The sequence below is a fragment of the Mirounga angustirostris genome, unplaced genomic scaffold (assembly GCF_029215605.1).
Source record: "Mirounga angustirostris isolate CCGP_5_RB_7025 unplaced genomic scaffold, mMirAng1.0.hap1 SCAF_7, whole genome shotgun sequence".
In the NCBI taxonomy this organism is placed as follows: Eukaryota; Metazoa; Chordata; class Mammalia; order Carnivora; family Phocidae; genus Mirounga; species Mirounga angustirostris.
Window position 1 is genome coordinate 9,018,579 of NW_026991715.1, and position 19,642 is coordinate 9,038,220.

The following is a 19,642-nucleotide window of genomic DNA, read 5'->3' on the forward strand; positions in this document are numbered from 1 at the left end:
ATAATTGGCTGGGCCACCCAGACACCCTCCCCAAGGGAGCTGCATCTGCACTTGGGACTTGAGCCATCACAGGGGTGCTCCTGGCTCCCACACCTGCGCCTCCCGCCCCCAGCCTCAGGCACATGCCCGGCTGCTCCCAGACAGTGCGCCTAGGTGTCCTCAGGCACCCCCACATCCCATGGCCCCAAATGAAACTTACGTGGTCTCTCCCACGGTCTGCTCCCGTTCCTCCTGCATCCTCTCTCAGGGGTGATGTCCTAACAGCCAGAAACCTAGTTAGACCAGGGCTGTACCAGGCTGCAAGGTACATATAAATCACCTGGAGGTCTTGTTAAACAGCAGGTCTGACTCAGCAGGACGGGGAGGCCAGATATTCTGCGTTTCTGATAAGCCCCCAGGTGCTGGGGCTGCTGCCGGTCTGGGGAGCACAGTTGGAAGCTGTGGTGTTTCTAGGCCCTTCTTCCCTCCCTCCCCTCCCACTCTGCATCCTGCATACTTCCCGAATCTGTCCCCAGAGTTCCCCTCCTACCAAGTCCCACTGTCTCTAACCTAGATGGTTGCAGCCACCTCCTCAACCAGTATTCCTTTGGTTCCTGTTGCTGATGGGTGTTCCCAGGAGAAATCGAATGTTCCACGATCAGGATGACTTATCCAGTCACCTCCGCCGAAGTCGACAACAGGGGGAGGGTGGGTCCAGGCCTCCACCCTACAGCCAAGGCAGGCTGCAGGGTCCAAGGTACTTCTCACCGCTGACGCTGTGCATGGGGCTGGGGGATGCCACGGAGCAGACTCTGGATGGACTGCCAAGATCCAAGCCGGGAAATGGACTCTAACAGTAGGCTTGGGGGATGAGGAAGCAGAAATTATCCCATCAATCCCAGGGGGGCATGTCTGATGGTGGGCCAAAGCAAGGAAGAGCCAAGGATGAGGCCTCACTCCAGAGGAAGGGAGGGAGGGAGGCCCTGACTCCCAGTGCTCTAAAGCAGTGGTCTCAGATTTTCAGCGTGTGGGCTAAAATCCTAGCCACAGCTCCCGAGATTCTGATTCTGTCTCCCTGGGGGAGCCATTATTTTAAAAGACAAAACAACAAACAAAACTGACTTGGGTGATGGGGATGCCCAGGCTGAGCGCGGCCGCTGCTCTGGGTCACTGCTGTCAATGGCCCCACCTGGAGGCCTTCAGGGGAGTTACATGGTGCTCCTAAAGGAAGGCTCCCAGCGAATCCCCTTAGCCTCAGGATCGGCTTGCTACAGAACCTCTTTCAATATCTCCAACAACTCTCTCCACGAGGGATCCTCCTCTCCACGTCACTGATGGTGAAAGAGAAACTCAGAGAGTGGAGGCGACGGATCCAACATCACACACCTGGAGGGTGGAGGAGTCAGGGTTAGATCCCAGGTCTGTCTGAACCCCAGCCCTGTCATGCAGGCCAATGGCTTGTAAATCTGGTTGGTAGGCAAAATCACCCAGGGAACTAGAGGGGAGGACTTCAGGATCAGCCAATGCATGTGGCTACTTGCCCTCCCAGGCAAAGGTGCCGCACAGAATAGTCAAAGGAAAGAAGACCATGACCCCCCCCCCCGCCCCCCAAGGCAGAGTCTGGCTCCGGAGCTGGGGTGGGCTCTGGAGAGCCCTCCCTGCTAAGCCAGATCTTACCCCATCAGTTTCTGGATCATTAGGGGTGCCTGGGGGCCTCAGGGAAGGGGCAAGAGCTGTGGGGGACACTTGGAGGTGCAGGGCAGCATCTATTTACCAACCAGGGGTGGGGGGGACGCATTTCAGCATTTTAACAACTGGCATATGTGTATATATATATATATATATATATATATATATATATATATATATATATATAGAAATCTACATGCATGAGGAGAACAGACGAGGGGACAAGAGTAATAGTATTTCAGAAGCCAGAAAGCAGATACTTGAGTGGCAACTGACTTAGCAGTGTGCATTCACTGGGTGTCTGCTCTTTTCCCAAGACCCTATTAACATGAAAGTAGAGGAGTAACGGCCCTATGATCCCCTAATACAAAGAAAACGGGGGTGTCCACAACTAAAGGTTTCCACAGAGGAATAGGGAGTGGGTAAATTGAGCTGCAGCAGTATCTCCTGGGGTCCCCAAGGCCACCCAGCCCAGAGGGAGTTCGGGTGCCTAGGCCAGAAGCTGCTTTCTGCAACCCTGGTCTCCAGGGACAAAGTCAGCCCCGTGATGATGGCTGCCAGCCAGCAAGCCCTACCCCCCAATATCCTGGTTGCTTCTTCCCCTATATGTGAATGGAAGAATGAGAGCCACCCAACACTTGAGGAAAGCCAATTTCCTGACAGGGAGAGATGGAGAGGCAGAAGCCCGCATGGATTCCTGGAGACACAGGGACAATTCTGGGAATGGATAAGGGAACAGAAAGGAAAAATCTAGAATCCTGAGCAGTAACATTCAATAATGCATACTCTATCTTCACCTAAAAGATTGCTGCAACTTGCTTTTTCCTCTCAGCATAGTTTTTGAGATTTGTTCATCGTAAATAAATCAAGGAGTTACATTTTTCGAAGTTCCATTGTATGCCTATCCCCCAACTTATTGAACGACACTTGGGTTGATTCTGTTTTGCTTTGTTTTGGTTTTTCAGTTACCAATAATGGGTAACTGCCCTGTGCCTTTGGAAAGTTACCCTGAACCTCACTGGGCTTCAGTTTACAGACACTTTCTCGGTTTACAGATAGTTATCTGGAAAGCAGGGAACAGTAGAACCTACCACATAGACTTGTGATGACGATTCAATGCATTCATAAAGGTGAACCAGCAGGGGATCTCAATCAAGGGCAATTTTGTTCCCCGGGGACATTTGGCCATGTCTGGAGACATTTTTGGTCATTGTAACTTGGGTAAGGAGGCCACGGCTATTACTGGCATCTAGTGGGTAGAGCCCAGAGATGTTGCTAAACTTATCCTACACTGCCTCCCACACAAAGAATTACCCCAGCCCAAAATATTAGTCATGCCAAACTTGAAAAACCCTGGAATAGTGCACGGCACAAAATAAGCACTAAGTAAATATTAGTTTTTTTTTTAAAGAGTTGCAATGAAAATTCTTTTTCTTATCTTCTATAGACAAGTGTAAGAATCTCTCATAGAATGATCACTGCCTTCAAATACTCGTGGAACATTTACCACACTTGTTTTATTCAGCCATAAAGAACACCTCAGTAAAATTCTAAAATGTAGAAATTATACAGAGAATTTTCTTACCGTGAAGCAATAGCTGAGAAATTAACTACAAAAGGAGAGCTTCTTCCTGCCTCACCCCTACCCCCCACATCTACCAGAATTCCAGAGCCATCCAGAATTTTTAAAATTTCATAAGTAACTATTTTTTAAAGAAGAAACATAAAGTAAAACATTAATTTATAAAGTATTATCAATAATAATATCGTATATTAAGAGCCATTGCCTATAGCCCAAAGGAGAACTTATAGAAAAAAAGCATAGTCTTGGGTAACTTTATAAAATAAAGAAAAAAAAGAAAAAGAAATGAACTAAGCATTCACTTCTAGAAAGAACATAAATAATAAAACAATACAACAGAGTAGTAGGAGGAAATTAGTAAACTTAAAAAAGAAATTAATGAAATAAGAAAACAAGAGTGGCCTCAATATTTTCCGAATACCAATAAAATGGGCAAAACTCTGACAACTATGTCTTCAAGAGGGAAAAACAAAAGCTAGAAACAGAAATAGGCGATATTAGGAATGAGCAAGAAGATGTGACCATAGATATGTAGGAGATTAAACACTGTAAGAAAGGCTTCCATTTAGGATAGGGTACACCCATCCGAGCTGCTCATTCCCACGAAACCCCACGAATGTCACGGTGACAGGCTGAGGACAGGTAAATAAGCCCACAGCACAAAAACGGGAAGGACAAGGGTGCCTGGTGGCTCGGTCAGTTAAGCGTCTGCCTTCGGCTCAGGTCATGATTCCAGGGTCCTGGGATCGAGCCCCACATCGGGCTCCTTGCTCAGAAGGGAGTCTGCTTCTCCCTCGCCCTCTGCCCCTGCTCGCGTGTGCTCTCTTGCTCACTCTATTTCTCAAATAAATTAACAAAATCTTTAAAACAACACCACCACCACCAAAAAAAAAAAAAAAAAAAGATGGGGAGGACAGTGGAAAGCAGATATTGGAGTAGTAACTGACCTTGACTCCAGACAACAAAAACGAATCTAGCAGTGGGGAAAGCAGAAAAACTGGCTTAAAACCTCAAAATCTAGCCTCTGCACCAACCACTCTGGCTCTCACTCCAAACCGGGGCACTGGCGATGGTGCCATCCACCTGAGGCTGTGGGGGCAGCAGCAAAACCTCAGGGAGTTCTGGACCCCACCCTACAACCAGGGACTGGGGGGTCCCATGCAATGGCACAGCAGAGAAGTTTTGTCTCCCCACCCAGTGGCATTAGGAGACATCAGGTCCAGTGGCTTCTGTTCACCCCTATGCCCTGCAAACAAGTCACCCAGAAACACCAGTCAAACCCAAGAAGTGCCTCCTGCCCTCGGAAAGCCTAGCTGGCACTGACTGAGCAGGGGCCCAGGAGCACCAGAAGAACAAAGCCAACCAGAATGGCACAGAAAGGGCTCAGAAAATGAAACTGTCGTCAGAGCTAAAGCCTGCAAAAGTAGATACAACCTGCATACTAAGTTGGGTGACTGCCTGCTGACACAGAAGATTTAAGTGTGATTAACAGTCCCTCACATGGGGCTCCCGGGTGGCTCAGTCGGTTAAGCGTCTGCCTTTGGCTCAGGTCATGATCCCAGGGTCCTGGGTCGAGCCCTGCGTCGGGCTCCCTGCTCAGGAGGGAGTCTGCTTCTCCCTCTCCTCCCTGCTTGTGCTCTCTCTCACTATCTCTGTCACGATCTGTCTCTCTCTCTCAAATAAATAAATAAAATCTTTAAAAAAAAAAAAGAGTCCCCTCACACAATAACCAAAATAAGAAGGGTACTATAGAAAATCACCTGTCATTCCCAGAACAAGGAAAATCACAACCCAAATGAGAGAAGACAATTGATGCAAGCCAATACTAAGATAAATCAGATTTATATACAATATCCAAAATAAAAATTCACTGGATGCACTTAGTAGAAGAGTGGGAATGAAAGCAGATAGAATCAGGGGCGCCTAGGTGGCTCAGTCGTTAAGCGGCTGCCTTCGGCTCAGGTCGTGATCCCAGGGTCCTACGATCGAACCCCGCATCAGGCTCCCTGCTCCGCGGGAAGCCTGCTTCTCCCTCTCCCACTCCCCCTGCTTGTGCTCTCTCACACACTGTGTCTCTCTCTATCAGGTAAATAAATAAAATCTTAAAAAAAAAAAAAAAAGCAGATAGACTCAAGGAGCTTGAATGCCAAAAGAGCTTACTCAGTCTGAGCAACAGCGAAAAAAAATAGATTGAAAAAAATAATGAACAGACCCTCAGGGACCTGTGGGTATAATAAAGGATTCATGTCACAAAACCCCCAGAGGAGAGGGAGAAAGTGTGTGCAACTGAAAAGGTGTTCATAGAAATAATGGCTGTGGTGTTTTTCCAAACTTGGAGAAAGACGTAAACCTACAGATTCAAGAACTGAAAAGAACCCCAAATATGAAAACCCAAAGAACTCCACATCAAGACACATCATAATTAAAATTTTGAAAACCAAAAACAGAGGAAAAAAAATATTTTTTTAAAAGATTTTACTTATTTATTTGAGAGAGAGAGAGAGCACGAGTGGGGTGAGGGGCAGAGGGAGAAGCAGTCTCCCCACCAAGCAGGGAACCCGAGGCAGGGCTCAGTCCCAAGACTCTGGGATCATGACCTGAGCTGAAGGCAGATGCTTAACGTACTGAGCCACCCAGGTGCCCCCAGAGAAAAAAATCTTAAAAACAGCTGAAGAGAAATGATGCACTGCCCCATGAAGGAAAAGTGATTCAATGAACAGTGGATTTCTCATATGAAAGAAAAACTGTCAACTCAGAAGGCTACATCTGGTATAATTGTCCCTCCGAAATGAAGGGGAAATAGAGACATTCTCAGATGAAGAAGAGCTAAGAGAATTTGTTGCTAGCAGACCTACACTTAAAGAATGGCTAGGGGTACCTGGCTGGCTCAGTCCAGATGAGTTCGAGCCCCACATTGGGTGTAGAGATTACTTTAAATAAATAAATAAATAAATAAATAAATAAATAAATAAATAAATAAATAAATAAAATCAATCTTAGAAAAAAAGAAAAGAAAAAGAATGGCTAGAGGAAGCTCCCCAGAAATAAAAAAATATGATGTCAGGGGTACCTGGGTGGCTCAGTCAATTAAGCATCTGCCTTTGGCTCAGGGTCCTGGAATCGAGCCCCACATCGGGCTCCCTGCTCAGCGGGAAGTCTGCTTCTCCCTCTCCCTCTGCCTCCCCCTGCCTGTGCTCTCTCTCTCTGTCAAATAAATAAATAAAATCTTTTTAAAAAAATGATGAAAGAGGAAACCAGGGCCCTCAGAAAGGGGTGGAAAACAATGGAATGAGTAAACAGAATAGAATGTTCCTCACCTCGTCAGTTTTCTTCATCATATCTTATGGTTGAGACAAAAATTATAGCATAATCTGATGTGGTGCTCAATGAATGTAGAGAAAATACTTCAGAATATTATATTTTCTAAATTGGAAAGATCAAGGAAACTGAGTAGAGGTAAGTTTTCTACATTTCGCTCAAAATGATAAAATGTTGACACTAGCAAGCTATGATCAACTTATGTGTGTAAACACATATGATAAGCCCTAGAGCAAATGACTGAGAAAATTATTCAGTGATACACTCAAAAACTTTATCAATAAATCAAAATGAAACTCTAAAAAAATGTTCAGGGCACTGAAAGGAAGGGAAGAAAAAAGAAAACAGAGGACTGAGAAAGAGAGGGTGAATGTGCAGAAAACAACAAAGTGGCAGGTTTAAGCCCTAATGTATCAACAATTGCTTTAAATGTAAGTAGTTTAAACACACCAATGAAAAGCTTTGGAAGAGTAGCCTTAAGACTTGAGTCATTTCCTTGTTTGCTTTTGTGGTCTGCTCATCACCAAATTTCACAACCTAATGAAATTGGGGCTATCTTTTAAATAATCAACTTAGTTTGGAAGGAAACACTCTCAATCTGCTTTTCTGCCAGCAGGCTTTTGGTTTCTGCATGGCAGGGAATCAATCTTATCTCCTGCCAAATACATACCTCGATTCTGGAGGAATTCAGCCTAGAGCTGATATGGTGTCTCTCCTCCACGAAACACTCAGAAACCAATCTTCTTCCAGCTTCCATTTTTATTCTGACATCGTCGGCTCATTCCCATGGTCTAAGACGGCAGCTTCAAGTTCCAGGTAGCAGAACAGCAGAAGGGCTAAGGGAAGGAGGGAGCAATAGATGGGGCCTTCCTTGGGGACAGGAAGAGGAGGTACTCTTTTTTGGACGAGGTGTGCATGTGGATATCTGGTACACAGAGGGGTGACCATGGCTGAGATGGTCGTTCAAGAAGATTCATGCTGTTCCTTCCTTTGTTAGATTCGTTGCTGAGAAGCAGTTGCTCAGACAGAATCAAGTAAGTTCTTTCCAAGCTTGTGAAATCCTTCCCAAGTCTTCTTTGCATTTGATGGGATACGTGACGAGTTCTCACCAGTGCAGTGTGGGAAGGAGTGCTATGGGTGGCTCCAAGCTGAGCTAGTTCTCTCCATCTCTGCCATTTGCCAGGTGGAGACAGAGGGCTCCAAAGCCTAGGGCAGGGATTCTTGACATATTTTGTGCCACGAGCCCTCTTGGTAGTCTCGTAAAGCCTACAGACCCCTGCACAGGACGATGTTTTTTAAAAAGCATAAAATAAAATACAGAGGATTACAAAGGAAATCCGTTATACTGAAATACAATTACCAAAATATGCTAAGTATTATGACATAATATTTATGCATTTGAATAGCATATCAAATACCAAGATCTACTGGAGGCTCTAATAGCTACCACATTTTCAGAGTAGTAGATGAATGAAAATGAACGACCATCTCAGCCACGGTCACCCCTCTGTGTACCAGATATCCACATGGACACCTCTTCCACCATTTTCTGTTAGGATGATGACAGTGTTTTCCAACCAGAGAGGGTTGCTCAACATTGTGAATGTACTAAATACCATTGAATTGTACACTTTAAAATGATTAATTTGAGGTGCCTGAGTGCTTCAGTGGGTTAAACATCTGCCTTCAGCTCAGGTCATGATCCCAGGGTCCTGGGATCGAACCCAGCATCAGGCTCCCTGCTCTGCGGGGAGTCTGCTTCTCTCTCTCCCTCTGCCTGATGCTCCCCCTGCTTGTGCTCTCTCACTCTTTCTCAAATAAAATTTTAAAAGAAAAAGGTTAATTTAAGTTGTGTGAATTTCACCCCAGTCAAAAAAGAAAAAGTTAATTGGGGGAAAAAACATCTCCCCAACGACTATGATAGGATATTAAACTGTCAGGCTGGGGTTTCCACTGGTGATAGTTACAGGTACCATTCTCCTAGGATTGTTACCTAGATTCAAAATGGCAGGAAATGTGAAAATTGTCTCATCTGGGTTCACAGTATCCCACCTTGAGGTCTATGCACAGATCCCATAGGAGTACATGGACACCCCCCCCCCATAAGAACTTTTGTCCTAGGGGATGACAAAGCCACAAGAAGAAGGAGCCCAGGTCCCCAGGTCTTTCTACATGGAAGAAAGTCATCTGCTGAAAGGGTTGTTACACGATTAAGATATTTTGTATCTGTTTATTAAAGCAGCCAGCATTACCCCGAGGCAGTAAGTTCCTATTTCTGCTTGAATTATGAGTCAGGTTTCTATTCTAGAAACTGAATATATCCTAAATCCCAATAAATTCAGAAAGTGACCCACAAATCAAATTATACATAAAGAAACTTGAGACTCTGTCACCTCAGCCCCTCCTGAAGGAGCCCCATGGCTCCAGCCATCTCTGGAGGGACCTGCATTCAGTCTCCTGCCATCACTCCAACACTCCACATATCCCATACTAAGTAGCAAAGGAACAAAATATTTTTCGTCTGTAGTATCAGTGATTAACCTGCCCACAGGCTTTAAATCAAATAACCCTAGGGGCGCCTGGGTGGCTCAGTCGTTAAGCGTCTGCCTTCAGCTCAGGTCATGATCCCAGGGTCCTGGGATCCAGCCCCGCATCGGGCTCCCTGCTCGGCGGGAAGCCTGCTTCTCCCTCTCTCACTCCCCCTGCTTGTGTTCCTTCTCTCACTGTGTCTCTCTCTATCAAATAAATAAAATCTTAAAAAAAAAAAATCAAATAACCCTAATGGCTGCCCTCCATTTGGACTTTCAGTCTCAGAGTCACTAAGTACCTCAATCAGTAAGCATATTTGAAGGTGTTTGGGTGTGTTTGTTTGTTTTGTTTTGTTATTTAAGGCCAAAGCATTGTAATCAATTCAAATCTCTAGGGAGTGTGACTGGAGTAGGGCCAGAGATGAGACATCTGCTTTCTTCTTCATCCCTTTCTGCTGTTTGGTTTTAATCATTTTTTAAACCATGACCGCTAATTACTTTTACAACAAGGAAAAAGGGGGGTTGATCTTAGAAAAAAAAAAAGTCATACACTTAAAAACAGAAATGGATTTGCAGCTTTTCCCTGTTCCCATTAATTCTCTATTGTGAGTCTTCAGGGAGAGCATCCAAGCTCTGAAACGGGATAGCTGCACCCTGCCTCCCACATTCTGAGGCATGGAAGTACCTTCTCCTCAGTCTGTACTGAGAGTGAGACCAGGACTAGAGGGGTTCCTGGAGAAGCAGCAGGCAGCGGGTCTGAGCAGGTGCGGCTGGAGCCCTGATACAGAGACCTTAGACCTCTGCTTCTTTCTGCCTTTCTGCATCATTCCTCTTTCTTCTGGCAACAGCATCCTCAGTTTTTTGGGGGGACCCCCCCAATTCTTTCCATATGTGCTTTGAGTGAGCTTGGAGACAATCCAGATCCAGAGTGGGTGTGTGACTTCTTCCTGGCCAGGGTAGGACATTGCCCTGAACATAGCATTTGGTTCAGGGATGAAAATGAGAGTCAGACCCAGGATGTCTGTTCATCTATTGAGGGAAGCTCTCTCTCCCACTGGGCTTGAACCTGGCAGGAGCTGGCCTCCATTCCACCTCAGTGTGGCCCCTGATGATAAAATCAACGTGGAGGTGAGCAGGACTGAGAGTGGCATTAGCCCCCAGATCAAGCCACACCTAAAGCTGGTGTATATTTCCTGGCCTTTTAAAGCTATTTGGGCCAGTGGACTCCTTTCCTATCTTAAGCTGTTTGAGTTGGGTTTTCAATCAATTGCAGGTTAACACAATGGACAAAGGACCTAGCTGAAGAAAAGCATGGCCTGGAAGCCTTAAGGCCAGAGAATAAGAGACTGATGGCCAGGGTGGATTCATGTCTTTGGCACTGGTGGGGATAAGGGATCTTGGTCATCAGTTCTGGTCCCTAGCCAACAAGTCTCCACCCCGAGAGAAGGCATCAGACTGTCAAAGCTGAGTGGCCAGGGTCCATATTTCAGGCTCACCAAGCAAACTCTAATATGATTTTGTGCTTCCTTATGGGCTGAAGATGTGTGGATCTTCTAATGCAAACATTCTGGTCACAGAGTGGTTGGCCTTGTCTTGCTAATAAACCCTGGAACCTACTTCATTTGACAGCCTCCTGTGAATTTTAGGGTAGTCAGTCTGACCAACCCTGCCCATCTCTTGACAACTCTAGTTGCTGGACCCATAAACTTATTGTCCACATCCTACATTGACCCTGAGTTTGAATTCCAGTGCTCCAGCCATGTGTGAGAAATAGACACCAGAGCAACATCCGTGATCATGGAGAGCATTCAGTTGTCTCTCTTTATTATTTATCCACCCACCCATTATCCAATATATTTAGTGAGCATCAAATTAGAAGTATTTTGATCACAAGTGGCAGAAGTCCAACTCTTAAGCAAAAATCTGTCAGTCATGTACTTGGGATAGGTCACAGGCTAAAAGGAAAAACTACCGAAACCCAGTACCAAGGCTTTTTGGCACCAAGACATTCTCTCTTCATCATCTCTCCATGTGGTGGGGAAGATGCACTGGTTGCCACCAATTCATACTGTCCTCGCTTATCATCCCAGTGGAGCCAGGATTCTCTTCCTATGTCCATTAATCAATCCCAGATGGGTCCTGCTTGGGTCCCATGCCTACCTCTGCACCTGAGTGGCAAGGTTCTCATAACAGAGGAAGAAACTGGGAAAGCCTGCAGGTCGGAAAGCCTGAAAGCAACCCCAGTTGGTGGCATGGAGGCAACAACATGAGTCAGACTTACATGTGTAGCTCACAGCCAGGCAGGGGAGGTAAGAACATCATCTGCTAAGTGCCCCCATGGAGGGAAAGACGGTGGGGAACCTGAGGAGACAGTGACCAACTCTTCCAGAGAAACCTTCCCAGAGGGGTGAGGTGGAATTTGCTCCCGTTCTCTGGCTGTCCTCAACTCTTCCTGAGGAACCTCTTCCCCACTCTCAATACATCTGGTTCACGTGGGGCTGACCTCACGCCTCCCTGCAGGGGTAGAGATGGGGCTTAGGCCAGGCCAATGAGAGACTGTCCTGGGCTTTTTGCTGGAACAATGAGGAAAGAGGTACACCCTCTATCCACGTGGAGAAACTGGTAGAATCTGGTAGAAGCAGATGCTAGTGGCCATCTTCCCTGCCTGGTCACAAAGCATGTGTGAGGACACTAGTGTGGACGAGCAGAGCGAAGGGTGGGGGAATGAGATCGATTCTTGATGACATCTTACGATGCCTGAACTTTTCAGTTACAGGACACCTGAATACATAAATGACCTCCTTCTGCATAAAGCCTATTTGAGTTGGGGTTTTATAACTTGCAGTGGGAGGTCCTGCCTAACACGAGGGGCTCTTTGATGTGGATCTGGAAAGGTGAGGCATTTGGTGGTTTCTGTTCAGAAAGAACAGGATGTGCTCAGGCAGGGCCACCACTGTGGTACCTAGCCTACCGAGATTGCCCCAAATAAGTCCATCCTCCCTGCATGTGCATGCAGCTCCTGCCTTGCTTATGTCTTCTCTTCCTGAATCCGGACTGGGCTTGTGCCTGCTTTGACCAATAGAATACAGAGAACGTGGTATTCCTCAGAAGGTCTGTCAGCTCCCTCGTGGAACCCTGGGTTGCCAGGTAGGACATCCAGGATAACCCGCTGGGGGGAGAGGCCACAGAAAAGCAGGACGACGAGACATTACACAGAGATAGATGTCTCCTTGGGGGCCTCGAAGGTGGCAGACACTCAATCCCTAGCCACCATCTCCAGTATAGGCATGAGACCCCCCAGTGAGACCAGTAGAACTGTCTAGCTGGGCACCAGAATCATGAGATACAAAAAGTTGTCTTATGCACTAAGTTTTTTGTTACGAACTCCCCTCCTCCGTACACACTATGCCAAATATAAAAAGTAGCTTCTTCTGGGCAGATGAGTTACAAAAAGGCACCCCTCTGTCCAGGCTAGGGCACAGGTTGCCAGGGCACAGTACTCAAGTGGGGGTAGAGACCCAGATGGATGTCAGCCCCTCAGCCAGGTGATACTGAATAGCAGGGGCTGCACAATACCAGTACTAGGTGGTCTGGGGTTGGAGGATGTGGAGGGATGCCGAGAGGTCAGCCTGCACTTGTTTCATCAATCCCTCACCCCTGCTGGGCTTTGGTGCCCTGCCCTGTCCAGTGTCCTCTGGCACTTGAACACTGGGTTGTCACTTGATTTCTTGGAAGAATGCAAGTAAGGCCCCCCCCCCCAGGCCACGCTGGAGAGATGCAAGCACAGAACTCCAACAGCTTTGGTCCTTCAATCTTTTCCTTGCTCTTCCAGCTCTCCGCTGCCCCAGCAGCAAGCAGCCACCCATCTCCCACATCCTTGTAGCCCAAGTCGGCCTTCAGGGAGGGGGTGTCTCACTTTGTTGCTGTTGTTCATTTCTGGAACCAATTTCACACCCACTTCTTCAGGGTGGATCTTTCAGGAAGGACCCCCGTGGCCCTTCCTGGTTTGCCCTGTAGGTGGGCAGGTGGCTATCCCTTTCCTTGGCATGCGTCTCTCTCTTCCCGACACCATGAGCTTACTCAGGGCAGGGCGGGGCCTGATTCATCTCCATTCTGGCTCCAGCACAGGGCCTCAACCACCAGTCAGCTAACATGCACCGAGACACGCACCATCACCATCGATCTCCGCTCACCTCCAATCACCACCTGAACAGAACAGCTTGATTCCTGAAGGCAGTCGCGGACAATTACCCCGGCTAGGATCCCACCAGCATTACTGTCCCTTAACTTACTAGACTGAATGACCATTAATGGACCGAAACGGGCCTCTAATTAACATTTTTTCCCCCTGCATATTCGAGGCAGGAAGCATCATGCGACTGTTCACGACTGAGAGTCTCATCTTCAGGCAGATGAAGACACTGGCTCAAGTCAAGTCTGAGAGCCGGTCCGCGTTTCCACGTGATTGACAGGGGAACGAAGGCGAAGGAGATCGAGGAAAAGGAGCGAAGACAGGAGACTAAAGTGAACAGCCTGAGACCAAAAAAAAGGGGGGGGGGTCGGAATAGATGGGAAAAGGGAGGAGGGAGAAGCTAAGGCACGGAGCTGGCAAAGAGCGGCGGAGAGCGGGAAGGCTGGCCCAGCAGCGCGCGGGGCCGGCCCACCGCCGCCCAGCGCGGGGGGTGTGCGGGGGGGCGGGGCTTGGGGAGCGGCCCACCCCGCCGGACACCGAATGGTCGCGCCCGGCGGCGGCGGCCAATGGGCGGCGGGGATGTTGGAGCGGCGGCGGCGGTCGGGGTGCTCGCTGGCTGGGGGACGGCGGCCGCCGCCATGATGCTTGTTTGCTTTCAATGAAAACGAGGGGGGCGCGAAGGAGGAGGCGGCGGCGTCGGTGGCGGCGGCGTCGGCGGCGCGGAGGCGAAGGCGGCAGTGGGCGCAGCGAGGAGGGCGAGGCCGGGGGCCGAGAGGGCGGGAGGGCGTAGCGGCGGCCCGTCGGGGCGGCTGAGGCGGGCGGCTGACGCGGTGGCGCTCGGAGGGGGAACAAAGAGCGGCGGCTGAGGCGGCGGAGGAGCGGCGGCGGCGGCGCTGCAGCAGCGGGCGGGACTGGTATGGTGGTTCCACAGGTCAGACCCCGCTGCACTCACAGGGAGGAGGCGGCGGCAGCGGCGGAGGAAGGCGGCGCACCCCGAGAGGTGAGCGAGACGGGCCCGAGGCCCGGCCGGGCGCTGCTCCCGCACTGGCCACGCACGGGCCCCCGCTCCGTCGTGCCCCCCGGGACCGAGGCACGCGCTGGGCCGTGGCGCGGGCAACTTTGTGGGTGGCGGAGCTGGCGGCTGTTGGGGGCCCTCTGGACGCGCCGCCGTGGCGATCCGGCCGGGCCCCAGGCCGCGCCCCCCGCGCCCAGCCCGGGGGCGGGGGGCGTTGATTGACGGCGGGGGCGGGGGCGCGCAGGGGGCGGGGCGCCCTGGCCCCGGGACCCCGGCTGCGGCCGCCCGGAGGCGGCGAGTAGGTGTCCGGGACTCTTGGCCGGGATGGGTGGCAACTTTGGCGGAGTGGCTGTGTGGGATTGTGCGTCGTGGAGTGTGGAACTTCGCAGTTACCGCAACGCGGGAAACCAACTGTTGACCCCCCCACCCCGAAAGTATTTAAAATTCAGTTTAACGCAGATTTCGGGGGAGGGGATGGGAGTGACAATGACCTGGTTAAAGAGGCACTTGGCACCAGATGAAGAGATTTCTAGTATTGCTCAGAACTCGGAGGTAGCCCTAATTGCTTGAAGCAGTTTTTTCCCGTAACCCCAACCACATCTCTCCTTTCTTACTTCTAAACGCCAGTCGTTATTTTCTTTGGAAACTTTTTTTTCCTTGGACTCTTTTTCCTCCCTCCCCCTCCCCAGAGAGCCTGCTAACGAACACCTGTAACCTCTTCTTTAACTGTTACTGCAGATGACAACATTGTGAGTCGTCCTCTTGCTTGACCTTGGATTTAACTGTGTGAAGCTGACGTGGTTTCAATAATGTGCTTGAATTTGAGTTCCCATACTTAGCTTTTTCTAGGTGGGTCGTCCCATTAGTGCTAGTGCGGGATTTCTTGCATTCTTGTGTCTCGACATTTAATTTTGGAGAGGAAGAGAGGGAATGTGAACAAGTGAAAAATAAAACGGCCGTAATAGCACTTGGTGTTTTTCACAGCCCGCTAGTGTTTACCATTCCAAAACAGTTTTGTAGGCTTTTGGGGCTGATATGGTCATGGGTCAAAAGGTTTTGAAGACTTTCTTTGTAATTGCTGTCAGAGCAGTTATCACAGTCTTCAGAATGTGATGACTTTTAGAATGAAAATTGCTTAATAATCTTAGACCAGTGATCTCGTCCAGTCATCGTGCTTTAAGCAAAATATTTGAAAAGCTACCAATGTGCAAACAGACCCAGAAAGGTTAAAATGACTTGGCCCAAGGTACTTGCAGAAAGCACATGAGACTATGAGATCCTTGCTGGAGATTAGTTCTTTTGGGAGGGCAGGGGTGTTTTAATGGGTAGAAGTTATTTGTGGCCGTTGTGTCTCTTCAGTTTGCAGGTGAACAAGATACTAAATGAAGTAGTCAAAAATAAGGATGGGATAGAAGACATTTTCTTGTGAGACTGAGAAGATTCATTCTGAAAGTTGATTCTTGCATAGTTTGAAAAATGTCTTGATCAGTGGTAATGTTGAAGAAGAAGCCCTTTTGAATGCCTGTTTGGTTTGTAGGTGTTTTCAGGTTTCTTAAATCTTGGTGGCACATTAAAACTACAATTATTGGGAAATTTCAGACTATTTTCTCTTGACTAAAAATGAAGTTGGTTATAGAACTTGGTCCTGACTGCAAATAAAAAAAAAGGCATTGAAGGCATTTGCCTACTGTGCTTGTAGTTTATAAATATGCATTTTGGTCATTGCTTAGGCATCCCACCATACGGATATTAACCTTCTTATATTCTTTGAAGTATAAGCTTTTTTCATATTGTAGTGCAGTGGAAAGGGATAATGTATGTAAGGCATAGTGGAATAGATGGTCAGTGCTGCTCCCAGCTGTAGCCCTTGGGCCATGAGGGGTGAGGGACCAATATCTTCACACTTGTAACTTTCCCAGATGCAGGGTACACTGGTTGGGAAGCTCTACTTTTAAAATGTTTATCACTTTGGAAAAGTCCAGATAGGTTCAGCTAAGGACATGTATTTTAATGCAGAAAAGACTTGGATTTGTGGTTATGCAGTACTTATTTACACTTTTTTTGTTGTGAATGGGACTTTATGTTATTGTCTAGAAAAAAGTTCAATTTCAGTTTTGAAATCCTTAGCTTCCACTTTTGACATACTTTTTTGTTTAACCTTGCTTGCTACTCACATTACGAAGGTAGCCATTTTACAACAAAGTGTGGTTAAGAAAACACTGTGAAATTAGGAAATACCGAATAAATTAAACTATAGGGGCACCTGGTTGGCTCAGTCGTTAAGCGTCTGCCTTCGGCTCAGGTCATGATCCCAGAGTCCTGGGATCGAGTCCCACATCGGGCTCCCTGCTCGGCGGGAGGCCTGCTTCTCCCTCTCCCGCTCCCCCTGCTTGTGTTCCTGCTCTCGCTGTCTCTCTCTCTGTCAAATAAATAAATAAAATCTTTAAAAACAACAACAACAACAAAAAAGACTGTAAACTTACTGTACACAGAACCTGGTGCATTAGAGTACAATGGAATGCACCATGTTTTCATATTTGAATAATTAAAGAGGAGAAAGTTAATTGCGTCCCGAATGGGGACTCATATATACACTGCCTTAACCTTACCCTCTTCTGGCCTTTACCTCTCCCTCATCCATTTGTATTTTCTTCATAACTTCATTTATGTGTCAAGGAATAGTATATGCTGGACACAGCGTTGGACCCTGAGAATTCAAAAATGAATTCTACTCCATTTTTGGCCATGCAGTCGATAGGTGTTGTAGGCGTACAAGTGCTATGAGACAACAGAAGGAAGGATGAATAAATTTGTGGAAGGTGTGGGACCAGTTTACAGAAAATAACACGGAATAGGTGTTTGTCAAACTGGGGTGAGGGGGTCATTTCAAACAGAAGGGAGTGGTGGGTGCATGAGGTGCCAGAAGTTGGGGTATGGCCAGTGGTAAGGTGACACTGGGACAGGGAGAGTGACTGGAGATGAGCCTGCAAAGCTGTGTCCTAGATTTTGAAGGACCACGCTTGCTCATCTAAAACTGAAGTTTGTATCTTTATTCCAAAAGGAGGGAGCCAAAATATTTTTATTAGGGGAGCAAGGTGATTTATAGACTACTTTGGCATCAGTGTGGAAGATTGAGTGGAGGCCCTACATATAAAAAAGTCACTTCTGAGATAGTATGGAGTTAGTGACTCTCAATCTTTTTAACTTGGATATGGTGTCTGTTGTGTTCTGTAGTTCCTTTTATAATGGACTTGAGGGTTTGGCCAGTTGCTCTATAAAACAGGGTGATTTAAAATCACAATATCAGGGTGTTTTAGATGAAGTTAAAAGCAGTCAAAAAACAGTAAAACCCATAACATGGTACACTTGAAAATTCAGGCACTGAGAACTTGTTTTTTGAGTTAGGCTTAGGCGGACTGTAGACTTTAAGCTGGAGAAAACCACCCTCTGCTTACCAGAAGTGAGGGGCACCAAGTTTAAAGGTTGTGACTATCCTAATAGTCCGTTGGGACCTGGGCTGTATGTATATGAAACTTGTGGGAGGGCAGTTTTCTCTCCAGTAACTTACTGCAGTTGGAATATTGAAATTTTCTTAAAATCTAAGAGCTCGGGGCGCCTGGGTGGCTCAGTCGTTAAGCGTCTGCCTTCGGCTCAGGTCATGATCTCAGGGTCCTGGGATCGAGCCCCACATCGGGCTCCCTGCTCCGTGGGAAGCCTGCTTCTCCCTCTCCCACTCCCCTCGCTTGTGTTCCCTCTCTTGCTGTGTCTCTCTCTGTCTAATAAATAAATAAAATCTTTAAAAAAAAAAAAATCTAAGAGCTCATCATACAGCTGATAGTTTATGTAGTCCATTCTGCTGTGAAGCAGCATATAGGTTCCTGAAAGTTACCATGGTATGCTAAATTGTGCAGTAAAAACTACAGGCTTGCAGGGGAAAATGAGATCGAAACACAACTGAGTGACTTACTGTTAAAAACGAATTTGATGAAAATGGTAACACAGTTTTACACATCTGAAATGGCTAAGGAATATATAAATACTATAATAAATGTGGCACTTCATATTGAGAAAGACCTGGTTTGCTTGTGTAAATGCGTATGGAAAGGTTTGCTGCTTGTGAGTTCCTGTGAAATGGTAGAAGGCGGGTTACCTGAAATCAAATGGAATATTATAGTAACACCAGATGTGGGTGGGTGGGTGTGGCTCATATCACAGGGAGAACTGAAGGGGTGGGTAGTGTTTAAGGTGTGTGTGTTTTGTGTATTTCTGCACAGCTTAGTTCAGCTGGGTGCAGTTTTCTACCTTCATCTAGTGCGGTAGATGCAAATGAGAAATGGTATGCAAATGAGAATTTTGCATTGTGCTCACATTCCCTGATAGATCAGTCACGTTGGAACAAATTCACATTTCAGAACAAGCAATAGAGCAGAACTAATTATACTTGAATACAGCATTTTAAAATAGTGCTAAAACTCAGTTCCAAAAATACTCAGACACCCATATGTCAGGCACCATGTATAGACTTGCTATCCTTGTGGGGCTTATGGTCTTTTGTCCCAAGTGGATTTATAGTGGGGTATAAAGACGAATGAACCAATAAAGCAGTCATCAGGTTATACAGTAATGAGGAATATACAAAGCATTTGGGGCTTGCTAAGGAAAGAACAGCCAATTCTGCTTGGGAAACTTGAGAGAGTCATTTCAGAGGTCTTTGAGCTGAGTTTTGAAGGGTGAATAGGCACTTGTCAGGCCGAGTAGGACTTTTCATGGAGGAGAAGCATGTGCAAAGTCAGGTCACATACAACTTAGGCTGTGAAACATAGGAGGCCAGGATGTGAGGGATAGGAGGAGGCCAGAAACAGTTTGTGAATAGTCTTAGGCTTTTTCTTGAAGGGTTGGGACTTTAATGGGGATCCATTGAGAGGTTAAGTGCATAGGGGTGGGGAAATTGTGACACACTTTTTCAGGAGACACATAGTAAAAATGTGGAGGTTGGATGAAAGGGGTCCAGAAACTGGGGCCAGAGAGTTCATTTAAGTCCTTGTGAGAGGTCAAGGACATAATAGGAGCTGGAAAAGAATAGGATAAATTTTGAAAGATACCGGAATTAGGGACAGATAAACGATGAGTTATTGGAATTAGGGACAGGTAAGTGATGAGTTATAAAAAAATAAAAATTCAGAAGTTTTTTATCTTGGGTAACTTGGTATAATTTAACTTGGAAAGTAGAGGAAGAAGAGCAGATTTGGGCAAGGAAAGTGGAATAGCTTGCTTTTGATTCTAAGTTTCACATGGCCTGTCAGATATTTAGGTGGATATGTCTAATAGATATCTGGACC

The 19,642-nt window shown here is 47.1% G+C and overlaps 1 protein-coding gene across 5 annotated transcripts in view; it reads left to right on the forward strand.

Annotated features, from left to right (window-relative positions):
* The first annotated feature begins 13,885 nt into the window (after positions 1-13,885).
* Positions 13,886-19,642, forward strand: part of CNOT6 (CCR4-NOT transcription complex subunit 6) — a 72,369-nt gene continuing 66,612 nt past the window's right edge. For 2 of the 5 annotated variants that reach the window (XM_045890679.3, XM_064595783.1), the window contains exon 1: positions 13,891-14,288. The gene's annotated coding sequence lies outside the window, so the exon portion shown is untranslated. Of the gene's footprint in view, positions 14,289-19,642 lie in introns of all 5 variants that reach the window. The other 3 variants (XM_064595784.1, XM_064595782.1, XM_064595781.1) reach the window with 3 other exon arrangements.